Source organism: Humulus lupulus, chromosome 9 (genome assembly GCF_963169125.1).
Source record: "Humulus lupulus chromosome 9, drHumLupu1.1, whole genome shotgun sequence".
Lineage (NCBI taxonomy): Eukaryota > Viridiplantae > Streptophyta > Magnoliopsida > Rosales > Cannabaceae > Humulus > Humulus lupulus.
In genome coordinates, this window is record NC_084801.1 from 73086758 (window position 1) to 73103053 (window position 16296).

Consider the following 16296-nt stretch of genomic DNA (forward strand, 5'->3'; position numbering starts at 1 on the left):
ATAAATTCAATATTTGTGATTATTGTGATCTTTACCACATGTGAGTGGTGATTTATTTGAGATGCACGATCTGAGACAGTCCTAGGGAGCGGTTTAGCTAGGAAGTCACAATAGGACCCGATACCCGACTCGGGGCGAGTCAAGGGGTATTTCGGGCATTAGACATTTTACTGGGTTATCGGGTTATGAAAATAAATATTTGGAGATATATTTGAAGTTATAATACTTAGGATGGAATAACGGGGAATTTACCATTTTTCCCTCAGGGACGTTTTTGGTACCCCAGGCCTTCGAGGTAACTTAAGTGACCTAGGTTAAGTAAGACAAATAATATGAAACACCTAGAAATTTTCCCAAACCGACCCTATCTCCCTATCACTCGGTTTCTCTCTCTTTGGGTGCTTGAAGGCTGAAGAAAATTTTGAGGACATTAAGCTAGGAATTCAGAACTCAAGGCTGGAGCTTGGGAGGCTTGTAGCTTTGAACTTAGGGGAATAACTAAGAGACTTAATTAGGTTCAAAGGTAAGTTCTTAAACCTGGTGATCAATTCAATTCTGCTGAGCTTTGGTCAGAAATACAAGTTTATGCATGTGAGCTAAGTTGTGAATTACTCTTGGTTGTTTGGGGGTGGTTTGGGATTAGTTTTGATTGGGTAATGTTGTTGGGAACATAGTAGAACTATCATGATGATTAAAATGAGTTGTGGGATTGATTGTGGGATAAATTTGTTGGTTTTTGGCTGTAAAAATGGGGGATTTTTCTTGGTTCAAAGGCTCGGGCCACGGCATTGTTCTTTAAGAGTCGCGGCCCTCTAGAGTAGAAGGGAGCCCAGGAAGAGGGGCGGGCTACGACACCCTACATGTTGGGTCGCGACACGCATAGGAAAAAATGGGATGATGGGCGCGGCACAGGGCCTTGGGGCCGCGGCACTTAGTGGGCTATTTGACCTCGAGAAGGTTTTAGGCTGGGGAATCCAAAAGTTAGGGCTCGAGATGGATTTTATCACCCTGATTAATAGAATTCAAGGTCCCATAGACTAGATTTATAACCCAACGTTATTTAATGGATTAGAAATTGATTGATGGATGTTGTTGACACGTTGTGACTAGGTTTTTAGCGAGGCTCAGAATACCGGTTCTCGGAAAGCTTGGAACACAGGTAAGAAAACTATTGTACTAGTAGAGCAGGGCGTGGCCCCATAGTTTGTATTGTAGTGCACAACCCTGTGTGATTATGTTGCAGGGCGTAGCCCTATTAATTCTGTCTATATTTGTTTAAGTATTTGTTATTTTTATGCTATGTGTTGCATATCTGTAAATGTACGGCAAAGGACGGGAACAGTGAAGGCCGAGAACGACATGGGGCCGGGAGCGACATTAAGCACGCAGAGTGCAAGTCGCTAGGGTGAGATCCTTCTCAGATACCTTGGACATCCTCACGGTGTAGACCGCGAACCCAGGGCCTGGTAAAGCACCTGGGACGGCATGGACGTTATTTGTTTAGCATGTTGGTGGCTTTTTATATTCTGATTGATAGTTATGCATATGTTGATTGCTTGTGTGGAGTTTTCTTGCTGGGCTTCAGCTCATGGGTACTCTATGGTGTAGGTAAGGGCAAGGGAAAGGTCAATCAACCGTGAGTACGGAGAGCATGAAGCAATATGTACATGTTCGGCCTGCCTGGCTGCCACGACTAGGGGTATTTTTGGGAGATGATATGTATTAAACCTAATTTTATTGTATAGTCGACTTTAATCATATTTTGAGTTTTAAATATTTCTAAATAGTATTTTAGGATCCCAAATGTATAACGCTTTGTAATTTCAATGAATGACTACATTTTCAAATTATATGACTTATATTATAGTTTATCTACACTTTTAACAAAAAACCTCGATTAGCGAGTTAATTGCACGTTTTAAACTCACTTAGTAACGGCTCTAAGGAAGTAGGGCGTTACAAAAACTCTTTTTGTGAGTTTAGGTGGTCTTTTGCCAACAAGAGATTAAGAAACTAGATTGGAGAGATTGAGCTTGTTCATAAACCAGAAATGCAAACTCACAAGATTTTAACGTTGTTCAGTGGTTAAAATCCACCTAGTCCACGAATCTCTCTTATTATTGCTTAGAAACTCTTGAAGAAAGTGTTTTCGACAACTTCAAAGAAGTTTTGGAAGACAAGATGTTGGTCCCTCTTACTCTCAATTCCCCTTATATTTAAAGGGAATTATGATGGAAAATAATGGGTAACCGTACTATAAATGGTAACATACAATATTGGGTAAATTCTCAAATTAATGGATACGTAAATACCCTAATTAAGCCTATTTCCATTTACATCAATCAATAAATGTATATAACAATCATATGCATTTAAGGCGCATATTGTGCATTCGAGTCTATGGGGATTCTTCCATATGCGCATATTTCTAATCAAGGCATAGCCTACAAATGCAAACTTTACTGCCCTTGGATCCATCTTGGCCCTTCCAGGCTCCGTACTCTTGTAATAAGTAAGGCACCCCCACACTTTAAGATAGCTTAGGTTAGGCTTCTTTCCTCTTCACAACTCATATGGAGATACATTGTTTTTTTTTCATATGAATTCAAATCAATATATATGACACACAACAAGCAAAGCTTCACCCCACAAATTTTAACATAATATAGCATGTAAAATCATAGAATTAATAATCTCAAGATAAGTCGTATTCTCTCATTCAATTATTCCATTTTTTTAAGGAGTGCATTGTAATGCCATACTACCCTAGAGTCGTTAACCTGTAATTTTAAAATGTCACATTAGCTCGCCAATCGAGGTTTTAGACTAAAAAGTGTCATTAATTGAAATACTCGTAATATGACACTTTAGTATAAAAGGATGGGCCATTCATTATGTAACGCCGTGGATAACCAAGACCGTTACACTATGTGTTTATAATCATGCAAGACTCGCTAATCAAGTCATTTAGTTAAAAATGTGACCCTAAAGTCATAATCGAGTTAGTCAAAATATTTTCGTCATAAATAGGGAAATTTTCATTTAAATAAACGTTCAGTACATGGGATCCCAAAAACAGGGTTTAAAGGACAAATTTACAGTTTTACAAGTTATATACATGCAAAGGCCACTCTAATAGAAAAATACTTATTTTTAGGTTTTCTTGTCCCTGTACTATCCCTCGACCGTGGCGGAAGAGTAGCTGACTATGTACATCCCAGCCCCAGAGTTCTCCAACTCAGGATTGGTCCACAATGCCCTTGCCTTTCCCTACACAACGTAGCACCCGTGAGCCAAGGCCCAGCAAGAAAACCTTAAAGCATAGCATAAACAATACAACAAATCAAATAACCCATAAGGCAATTAAGCTGGTATTCCCCATGTTATAAACATCAGATAAAAAACAGTAAACAAATCATAATCAAACTATACTTAGGGTCGACACCCTTAGGCTGCACACACTGACTCCAGCTCGCTTAGGTCGAGCCTAGTGTTTAAACCACTGACTCCTGCTTGCAAGGCCGAGCTCAGTGACTATTTACCTAACCTCAGCTACCAATGGCCGAGTCGTGTCCTATGTGCAAATACCAGTCCCAGCACTCTTAGGCCATTTATTTCATGCTCACATGGCACATCATAATCATACAACATTCAAATAAAGGGAATCTTAGTCCCAACATCGCCACACAAACGGGTGCAGTTTTCTTACCTCTTACACTTGCTCTAGATTTCAAGAACCGACCCATCGAGTATGATCCTATCCCAAAGTTCCAGTGGTGACCTAATCACAAACCATAAGTAGCACCCTCATTATAATTCGATTCGATAAACCAATTTCGGGACCAATCCCAAACTTCCAGGGACCCAGATTCCACCAAACGGGGTGGTGGAATCGACCCCCGACCCCCGGAAAACAAACCTAAAAAGTACCCAAAAATCAGGTTCTGAAAGCTGAGTAGCGCTACAATGCTATCAGATGGGCTCTACAGCGCCAAATTCAGAGACTTTAGCCCCCTAGAAATGCAGCCTAGCATTGTAGGGCTCCCAACCTAGTGCTACAGAGCTAGTACAAGAAATGCAAATTTCTAGGTTTCTCTCTTCGAACATCCCCAAGTCAAAGCACCAAAAATCCTCCCCAATCATCAACCAAACACAAAATTGAGCCCATACAACACTATAGCTCACCCAAACAACATGGAAACATCAATACCTAGCTAAGAACCCCACCAAACAGAAACATCAAAATTGAGCTTTGAAGCTCAAGAACACTAACTGAAACGCAGAAAACGCAGAACAATCAAGGGCCAAAAGTCATTACCTTAGAGAGGAATTCAATCCTAGGCTGTGTCCAATGCCACTCCAAGCTTCAGCACTCAAACTCAAGAGCTCAAGTTCTTCACAACTTCATCCAACGTCCAAATTCAGAAATCAAAATCCAAAACTCCCAAGAATAAGTGAATACCTAAAACCAGAAAATGAAATCCTTACCTTCTTCCCAAATTCGAAATTCCTAAGGCTTGCTAGTTGTAATTCCTCCTCCACGGCTTGATTCTACTCCCAATTCCTCAAAAATTCTGCTGCTTAAGCTTGAGCTCCTCTTTTCCCTCTTGAAACCTTAAACCAAAATAACTATGGAAGTCTTGAGAAGTTTAGAACGTAAAGATCAACCTCAGTTGTGGTTTATCGCATTTAAAACCTAAATGACCTTTCTACCCCTCCTTCAGACACATCTCCTTCCTAAACCTCAAGGGAAATCTAGTCCTTTTCACTCTTTGCAAAAATACCACTTTTACTTATTAATTCAGTAACAACTCTAATTCTCAGGTTACTAGTAGTTACCAGTTTCACAACTAAATACCAATTTCGTAGCTTCCTGCTAACACTACGGGACAGGATCTTCTCATGTCGTAAACACCGCACATAACTCAAAATCATACCCTCAACGGGTTCAAATTACAAACACACCCTTCTAAACTAATCAGGGCCCACATGGATATTTAACACTCCTAAACATGCATTTAATCATTTATTCACATATAATCATATAATCATGCATTTAAAATTATAAAAGTGTTACATTAGGATCCCAAAATATTGTATAGAACGTATTTACAACCAAAAAGTTACTTTACAGTCCACCTAGGCAACAAAATCAAACGTTTATAACATGTCCCTCAAAACAATCCCTGGATGTGGCAGCCAGGTAGGCCAAACATGTACGCGCTACTCCGTGCCCTCCAACTGATGCTTGGTTGGCCTTTCCCCTGCCCTTACCTGCACCATAGAGCACCCGTGAGCCAAGGCCCAGCAAGAAAACTCGTGCACATAGCATATAAGAATTCATTCTAGTAATGCATAACTTTAAACAATTAACAGGCTATTCACATAATTGCCTATGCAAACCAAGGTGTTTCACCAGCCACCAGGTTCACGGTCTTTAGCGAACGGGTGAGTACAACTCCTTAAATGGTCATGCCATGGCGGCCTGCATTCAACATGATTGTTGATGTTTTCGGCCTTCACCGATCAGTCATAATCACACAAACATTGCATAAAAATTACAAATATTCATACATAACATTAAACACAGATAATGGGGCCATGCCTTCCTCTACGACCACAAACATTTTTCTTACCTGTGTCTCGAGCTGACCGAATATTGCGATCCTGAGCACTATCCCCTAACCTGAGCCTTTGCGATAAAACCTAGTAACAACCCTAAACCAATTAAAAACATAGGAATAATACTCTAACCTCTGGGACCTCGAATCCTACTAAATCGGGTAGTAGAATCCTTCCTGAGCCTTTAAGTTTGGGTTTCTCGAGCATAAAACACCATTTTAGTCATTTCCCTTAAGGTACTCTTCTGGGGTATGCGACCCGCGAAACACCCTACCTGTGCTGTGGTGCCTGGGAAATTTCGAAGACCATCCAGGGTCTCTCATGCACACAGGTCGCGGTGCCAGAAGTACAGGTGCGCGGGTCGAGCTCCAAACCCAAAACTCCCTTTGTTTTTGTCGAGCCGAATCCATAGAAATCCATCCAAATCGACCCCCAAACCCAAAATTGTATCTTGAACTCACATCAATAAAATATAATCACCTTTATTACCCCAAAAACTACCACATACATTCATGAAAACCCCGAAATCAGACTAAGGCTTAAACCTTAAGGAAAACCTTTAAACATCAGCTGAAACTACCAGGAATTCAGAGAAAAACTTTACCTTTCTAAAGAATCACACCCTTTATGTTACTGCTAGTAAGTTCCTAGCACTTATCCCCCTTCAATTCAAAGCTTTCTTCTTTCAATTTCAGCAAAACCCCTAAGCTAGGGTATGTATTGAGAGAGAGAGAAAGAGAGAAAAGTTTGAGTGTCTAATTATCTTTTTTTCCTGGTTAGTTCCAGAGTCCGAACCCAAGTTTAAGTCTATCCTCAGCTTCCAAAATGTTGAAAATTTCCGAAAGTTAACCCTTACCCATTTAATGCCTCCAATGGCAATCCCATCATTTTAAAAATTCATGCTAATTCCTTAAGTATTCATATAAATCCCCAATTAATTCTGCATACACAAATATTTGCTAAATAGCTATCCTTTACCCGGTAACCCCGAACACGTACTACATTTCCAAAATACCCCTAGGCTCACCACGAGATGGGTATCTGATCTCGCTGTGAGTATTCCACTAACTCGCTCCCTAGAGCCATCTTGGACCAAACATCTTAGATAAACCTCCACAACACTGTGGCTTCCAACACAACAAACACACATAATAACATTTACGCCCTCAGTGGGCCAAAATTACAAATATGCCCTTATTAAAAAGAATGGGCCCACATGAATATTTAATTCACCAAAACATGCATATCTAGTCATATAATCATTTAATTCAAGTAATTACCTACTGATACACATATACCACAGTTAACCACGTAATAACACAATTAAATCAATTCTTGCCCTCTCGGCATTCTAATCAAGGCACTAAGACATATTAGCAAATTCGAGACGTTACAACTATTCCCTCCTTATAAAAATTTCATCCTTAAAATATACCTGAATATCTCGGGATATCGATCCCGCATATCAGACTCAAGCTCCTAAGTTTTGTCTTCCACTCTACTATTTCTCCACATCAGTTTCACCAAAGCAATGGTCTTGTTAAGCAAGACTATATCCTTCGAGTCTAAGATGTGAATCGGCTTCTCCTCATAAGACATATCTTCATCCAGCTCCAGGTTATTATAACTCAAAACATGTGTTAAATATGATATGTACTTCTGGAGCATGGACACATGAAATACTTTGTGAACCCATATAAAGCTGGAGGCATAGCCAATCTGTAAGATACATTTCCAACTCGTTCCAGAATCTTAAAGGGGTCGACAAACCTAGGTCTTAACTTGCCTTTCACTCCAAATCGATTCACTCCTCTCAAAGGAGAAACACTGAGAACGTATGATCATCGACTTAAAACTCTAAACTCTTGCATTTCATGTGAGTAACTCTTTTGTTTGCTTTGGGAGGCGAGTATCCGAGCTCTAATCTTCTAAATCACCTAATTAGTCCTATGTACGACCTTAGGGCCTAAGTACTTCCTCTCACCTGTCTCATCCCAATGAATAGGTGATTTGCACTTCTTCCAATACAACATTTCATACAAATCAACTCCGATAGTCACCTGATAGATGTTATTATACGAAAACTCAATCAAATGGAGATACATACTCCAAGATCCCCTAATTTCCAACACACAGGCCCACAACATAACCTCCAGTATCTGAATCATCCTCTAAAACTGTCCATCCTTCTAAGGATGATAGGTGGTACTAAACTGCAACTACGTGCCTGTAACACCCTAGTTAACCAAGACCATTACACTGTGTAATTTAAATAGTGCTTAACTCGCTGACCGAGTCATTAGGCCGTAAACGTGCATCAAAATGAGATTAATGGTCCAGGGTTAAAATTTTTGGTTAAAAGGAATGGATATTTTATTAAAACATTAAACTGTTTATGGGATCCCATAATAAACATTTACAAAGTTGGTTATAGTTCCAAAATGGTCATTACAACTCAAAAGCTACATCTCGCCAACCTAAGCGGCAAAAATAGCGTTTAACCCTAAGTCCTCTGAGAACGTTGGTCGTGGTGGTCAAGTGGTCGTATATTTACACATCTCCACCTAAGCTCTCCAACTCATGGCTGGTCCACTTTTCTTTCCCTTTACTTGCACCACATAGCATCTGTGAGGCAAACCCCAACAGGAAAACTTTAACATGCTCATAAGCAATGATTAACACATTTCTAAATCATAATAAACATGCCCATAAGTAATCACCCTACTCATGTACGCATACCAAACATATAAATGACTACTATGTCATATGGAACCAAATGCCCTAAATAAATGATTAACTAAATCATATGAGGGCTCGTTGCCAAAGTACATGACTAATAAGTCACTCTAGGGCTCAGCGCCCTACCATTTCGGACTGATAAGTCACCCCGAAGCACATTGCCCAATCCTCTATACAACCTACCTTGGAGCTGGCCCTATGTACCTAGCGCTTTGGTTTTTCTACGACCATTGGGTCGGACAAGCGAACACTGCAATCCTGATTAGGTCAAATCATATCGACCAGTGCTCAGTGCGTAATTCCTACCCTTGACTAATAAGTCAATGCCTTTCGACCAATGCTCAATGTTATTGCCATCCTTGACTGATAAGTTAATGCTTTTCTCAAGTGTATAATTCTGACAGACATTTATCAAGTATGCATATAAAGAGGATTCAACATGCTTAAGCAATAATCACAAGCATAATCATAATCATGCATATTTACAACGCCGATACCAAATCAAATCTGTATTACACATTCAAGCCAAGCCCTAATCATGTACATCACGTATTGGGTATAGTTTTCTTACCTCAGGTCCGAGTATAATGTAAAATAAGTACGACCCTCGAGCACGGTCCTAATCTTGAGCACCTAACAGTAACCTAGTCATAACCAAATATAGAATCTCGTTAAAAACAAGTAAATAAAGGCTTCCAGACCAAGTCCTAGCCTCCGAGACCTCAAATTCTACGTAACTGGGCAGTACATTCGATCCCGAGATTTAAGGTTAGAAATCCCATCATTAAAACCTAAGATCGCTAAAAATGGCCAAGCCAGCCGCGACCTACCCCTAAGGGCCATGTCGCACCTACCAGACAGAAAGCCCCCCTGTTTGGGTCCACGGGGCGAGCAACGACTTGCTCTTGAGGGTCGCAGCGCGCGACCAAGACAGAGCCCCCACCTAGGCCCTGGGGTTCACACGGGCCGTGGTGTGACCATGTGAACCCACCCATCCCTGTTTACCTCAGCCCAAAACTCACCACAAATCAATACTAAACAATCCCAAACATCACACCTTAATCCCAGCAGCAAAACCCAGGCTTTAACACATTCAAAACACCACTAAAAACACAATTCAAAACCTTAAACTTTCAAGCTTAAGAACAACCAAAACAATAGCAAAATACCAACTAAAATAGTGTTTGTAATCCCTTACCTCAGCTGTGAATTCAACCCCCTTTAGCTTCTGTAATTCAACCCTAAACCTTAAGCTTTGAATCCTGAAGCTTGCCCCAAACCCTTAAGTCCAATTGAGAGAGAAGCTGGGAGAAAGAAATAGAATGATCGAGAGAGAGAAAAGAGGAGGGCTAGAGTGATCTGTTTTGTTCCTTCATCCCAGGGTAAAAGGTGACTACTCACTGGTTTTTCCACCCAAAAGACATATATGCCTCTTACCCTTTGCCTTGCCTTCCTATGCCACAGGGAAAAGTTATCATGATTCCCATGACTTCGATTATCCTAAAAATAATTTCTCATTACCCACTTAACCCCGGTAATGTACTAAATACAAAATTACCCCCTAGGCTCACCTCGATCCCGGTATTTGACCCAGTTTTGACTAAACTGCTAACTTTCCTGTGGGATCTATAGTCTAACATCCAAAGGGGTAGCCTGCTATCTCAACTCTCGAAGTTCACCTTGAGTTCTATGAAGTATAACTTGCATTTTAAAAACATTTGTTTTAGGGCAGGTGGAGGGTTCTAACCCTGGCTGTTATCATCGACCATAATCTTGAGTACAACTCCCAAGGTACTTTATAAGGCACCAAGTTCATGGTCTTCATCGAATGGGTGAGTATAACTCCCTAGATGGCCATCCCATGGTGGCCTGCATTCTGAGTGCTTGTTGCGGTTCCTAGCCTTCGCCGTTCTTGGCCTTCGCCATTTGCGGCCTTTGCCAATCAGTCATAATCACACAAACATGGCATAACAATTACAAATATTCAAACATAACATTAAACACAGATAATGGGGTCATGCCCAAGTCTTCGGGCACAAACTGTTTTCTTACCTGTGTCCGAAGATGACCAAATAATGTGATCCCCTAACTCGAGACTTAGCGGTAAAACCTAGTCACAACACAATAATAATGAACATCCATCAAACCAAAACCAATTGAAAGCTTCGAAATAATATTCTAGCCTCCGAGACCCGGAATCCTACTAAACGGGCAGTAGAATCCCATTTCGGCCATTTCTCTTAATTGGAGGCGTGGCCCAGCCCCGTAGGGCCACACCGCACTACAAGTGAGAGAGCCCCAAGGCTCTATTCTGGGGGACGCAGGCTGTGGTGCACCCTACCTGTGCCGCAACACCTGGGAAATTTAAGAGATCCTCCAAGGTCTCTCATGAACACAGGCCACGATGCTTGAAGAACATGCCTGTGGCTCGAGCTCCAAACCCATAACTCCTTGCATTTTCCTCGAGTCAAATCATTAGAAATCCATCCAAATCAACTTCCGAACACAAAATTGTGTCTAGAACTCACATCAATACAACATTATCACCATTATTATCCCAAAAAATCACCCATATGGAAAACCTTTGAACCACAGCTGAAAGTACCAGAAATTCATATGTAACGCCCTATTTCCTTAGAGCCGTTACTGAGTGAGTTTAAAATGTGCAATTAACTCACTAATTGAGGTTTTAGGACAAAAGGGTAATTAAATAGTAATCAGAGTCATAAACCGTTCATAGAAAATTATAAAACATTTAACATTTAGGATCCCAAAATCATTGTTTAGAAATATGTACAACTTAAAATATAACCAGAGTCGACTAACAGAAAAAATTTAATTTTAGTACAATCATCCCCCAAAAGCACCCCTGGCCGTGGCAGCCAAGCAAACCAGACATGTACGCGCCACTCGTCACACTCACCATACTCAAGGATGATCGACTTTCCCTTTGCCTTTACCTGCACCATAGAGCACCCGGGAGACGAAGCCCAGCAATTAAACCCTCACAAGTAGATAATATATGCACATCAAACACTTAACATAAAATCAAGCCTTTATCAGGCTATACACATGCCATCCCGGGCACTTTAGCAGGCCCTGGGTACACGGTCTATACCGTAAGGATATCCCAGGTGTCCCTTGGGGTCTTGCCCTAGCAACTCGCACACCACGTGCAAACGCTGTTACCGGCCTCTTGCCGTTTTCGTCCATCACCTAGCAAACTCATCAAACTCCCGAAGTTCTACTATGATTCCAGTAGCAAAACCTAGCAAACTCTAGATTTAAAACTCATCAAAACCCAAAATTCAATCTCAAACTTTAGAACCTTAAGATAACTAGAAACTCAGCCAAATAATCACATAATTCAATGGTTAGAATCACAATTAAAGATTTGCCTTAGCCCTGCTTGAATCCACAGATTGATACTCAGCAATTTTCCAAGTTAGAAGCTCAAATCGTAGCTTGATTTGTAAAATTCCCCTTGGTAAGACTTAGAGAAAATAAAGAGAGAGAAGGGAGGATGCATGGGTCGGTTTAGTGTATTCTGCATGTTTCTTATGTTTTGTTTTATTTAACTTAGTCTCTAAGGTTACGTCAAGGCTCGGGGTACCAAAAACGTCCTTGAGGGCAAAATGGTAAATTTTCCCGATATTCCCTCCTACGCATTCTACCCTCAAATATATCTCCAAATATTTATTTCCATAACTCGATAACCCCATAAAATGTCTAGCTAACTGCTCCCTACGATTGTCTCGGATCATGCAACACAGATATATCGCAGGTATATCAAAATTATCACATTTATGCCCTTAACAGGCTAAAATTACAATCATGCCCCTCATAGCCAGACGGGGCCCACATGCAAATTTAATTAACCTAAACATGCATCAATAATTACATATTCACATAAATTCACATATTATAACAATAATTCACTTATTGCCCATCTAGGCACGCTAATCATAGCCCTAAGCCTTATTAGCAAATTTGGGTCGTTACAACTATCCCCTCCATACATAAATTTTGTCCTCGAAATTACCTGAATAACTCAGAATACCGCTTCCGCATCTCCGATTCTAATTCCCATGTCGCCTCTTTGACTTTGTTGTTCCTCCACAACACTTTAACCAAAGCGATGGTCTAGCTCCACAAAACTTTGTCCTTCCGGTCGAGAATCTGAACTGGTTTCTCCTCATAAGACAAATCCTGATCCAGCTCCAAATTCTCATAACTCAGAACATGCGTCGAATCAGACACATACTTCTGAAGCATTGACATGTGAAACACATTATGAACACCTGATAAGGCTAGAGGCATCGCCAATCTGTAAGCTACCTCTCCAACTCATTCTAGAATCTCAAAGGGGCCAACAAACCTAGGGCTCAGCTTGCCTCGAACACCAAATTGTTTCACTCCCCTCAAAGGTAAAACCCAAAGGAACACATGGTCACCAACTTGAAATTCCACGCTCCTGCATTTCAGATCTGAATAACTCTTCTGGCGACTATGGGAGGCGAGCATTCGAGCCCTAATCTTCTCAACTGCCTCATTGGTCCTCTGAACAATCTCAAGACCTAAATACCTCCTCTCACCTGTCTCATCCCAATGGATAGGTGATCTGCACTTTCGCCCATAAAGCATCTCATACGGATCCACTCCGATAGTCGCCCGATAATTGTTGTTGTACGGGAATTCAATCAAGGGAAGATACTTACTCCAAGATCCCCCAAAATCTAGCACACAAGCTCGTAGCATGTCCTCCAATATCTGAATCATCCTCTCAGTCTGACCATCTGTCCGAGGATGATAAGTGGTACTAAACCAAAACTGCGTGCCCATAGCCTTCTCTAGCATTTCCCAGAACTTGGAAGTGAAGGTGGGGTCTCTGTCGGATACTATCGACCTCGGATCCCCATGCAGTCGAACAATCTCCTTCACATATAGCTCAGCATACTGCTCCATAGTATAAGTCATCTTAACTGGTAAAAAGTGGGCGGACTTGGTGTAGCTATCCACAATCACCCACACAGAATCATGCTGTCCCACGGTCTTCGACAACCCAACCACGAAGTCCATGGCGATAACTTCCCACTTCCACTCCGGAATCCCTAGAGGCTGCAGCAACCCTGCTGGCCTCTGATGTTCAGCCTTGACCAGCTGACAAGTTAAGCACTTGGCCAAATAATCCACCACATCTTTCTTCATACCTGACCTCCAATACAAAGCTCTCAGATCCTAGTACATCTTCGTCGTACCTGGATGTAAGGAGTAGGGAGTGGTATGCAGTTCATCTAAAATCTCTCGTCGAATATCTGAATCCATCAAAACACAGATCCGAACCTTATACTTCTGTAACCCCATCTCCGAGATAGAAAAGTTCTTAGCCGCACTGACTAAGACGTTCTCCTTGTAACCCCTCAACTGGGAATCATTCCCCTATGCCTCCTTGATCCTCTCAAGGAGAGTAGACAGAAGATTGATGTTGGCTAACCGACCAACCACAAACTCTATTCCTGCTCTCGTCATCTCCTCCACTAGCTTATCAGACATCTGTCTGGAACTAAACAACTTTCCTGGGCCCTTCCGGCTCAATGCATCAGCACTACATTAGCCTTCCGAGGATAGTATAGGATATCACAATTGTAATCCTTGACAAACTCCAACCACCATCTCTGGCGCATATTCAGATCCTTTTGAGTAAAGAAGAACTTCAAACTCTTATGGTCAGTGTATATCTCACACTTCTCACCATATAGATAATGACTCTACATCTTATGTGCGAACACAACCGCTGCAAATTCTAGATCATGCGTGGGATATCTCTGCTCATATTCCTTTAACTGTCACGATGCGTAGGCTATCACCTTCCCAGCTTGCATCAACACACACCCCAAACCCTGTCTGGAAGCATCACAATAAACCACGAACTTCCCATTGTCCGTCGGCAGACTCAACACTGGCGCGGTGATCAGTCGCCGCTTTAACTCTTTAAATTGTTCTCACATCTGTCTGTCCAAACATACTTCGTCTTCTTCTTTGTCAACTCTGTCAACGGTGTAGCTATTCTGGAGAACCCCTCAACGAACCGCTGATAATACCCTGCCAATCCTAGTAAACTCCTCACCTCAAGAACACTACTCGGTCTAGGCCAGTCTCTCACTGCCTCAATCTTATTTGGGTCGACCAGAATCCCCTCCTTACTGACGATATGACCCAGAAATGTAACTTGCAGTAACTAGAACTCGCACTTCCTGAACTTAGCATATAACCTATGCTCTCTTAATCGCTGCAATACCAAACGTAGATGCTGCTCATGCTATATCTCTGACCGAGAGTATACAAAAATGTCGTCGATGAACACAATTACTAACTTATCTAAATAATCCTTTAAGACCCTATTCATCATGTCCATAAAAGTAGTTGGGGCATTGGTTAATCCAAAGGACATAACTAGGAATTCATAGTGTCCATACCTCATGCAGAAAGCGGTCTTTGGTATGTCCTCCTCTTTGATCCTTAGTGATGGTAACCTGACCGGAGATCTATCTTAGAAAACACTGTCTTTCCCTGTAGCTGGTCAAATAAGTCATCAATCTTAGGCAGTGGGTACTTATTCTCAATGGGAAACTTGTTCAGCTCCCTGTAGTCAATACACATCCTGAGAGACCCATCCTTCTTCTTAAAAAACAACACTGGAGCACCCCATGCCGAGAAACTCAGTCTGATTAACCCCAAATCCAGTAACTCCTGCAACTGAATCTGCAACTCCTTCAACTCTGCCGGAGCCATTCGGTAAGGTATCCTAGATACTAGCTCCGCGCCTGGTACCAACTCTATAACAAAATCAATCTCGCACTGCAGCGGCAGCCCTGGCAGATCTACTGGAAATAAATCTAGAAACTCGCATACCAGTCCGGTCTCTCCTTATCCAACCGACACAACCTTAGAGGTATCCACAACACTCGCTAGGAATCCTATGCAACCTTCCTGCATCAGGTCTCTAGCCTTCAATGCTAAAATCATAGGTATCCATTGTTTACTAGCTGTACCCATAAATACAAAGGGAACCTCTCCTTCTGGTTCAAAAGTCACCATCCTGCGCTTGCAGTCGATTTTCGCGCCATACTTTGATAGCCAATCCATCCCTAGGATTAAATCCAAATCATCCATCGCAAGTTCAATCAGATCAGCAAACTATTCCCTACCATCTGCCTCTACTGGTAAAGCTCTAATCCACCTCCTAGTGACTACCAGTTCCCCAGTCGGCAACAAAGTCTGAAAACCCCTAGCATATAGAACACTAGGTCTACACAACTAATCTATCACTCTAGCAGACACAAAAGAATCAGTAGCTCCTAAATCAAACAATGCAGTATAAGAAGAACCAACACTAGAGATCTGACCTGTCACAAATGAGGGGCTAGCCTCCGCCTCAGTCTGAGTCAAAGTAAACACCCTTGCTGGAGCGAGACCGTCGCTCTGCTTGGGCTCCTCCTTCCTAGCTTGTGGGCAGTCCTTCTTCAGATGATTGGTACTCCCACTTGCAAAGCAGGCCCAAATCCTACACTCACCCTGATGTCGTCGTCTGCACCGAGGACACACTGGACAACTCCTCCAGTTGTCACTTCTGCCCTGACGGCCACTTAAACCACCTTGTGCCCTCCTATCTGAACTGGGAGGAACAACGGAATATGGGGTCTTCCTCTTCTGCTCACTGGAGCCACTACCCCGACTACATGCAATAAAGGGAGGCACTATCCTCCTGGCATCACGCCTGACAGCGCTCTCTCTCCCCTTAGTTGTAAGGGCCTTGTCTACAACCTGAGCGTAGGTAGTAGTCTCTGGATCCAAGGGGTTCTTCACATCACGAGCGATCATAACATTCAATCCCCGTACGAACCTGTCTCTTCTTGCCGCATCCGTCGACACTAA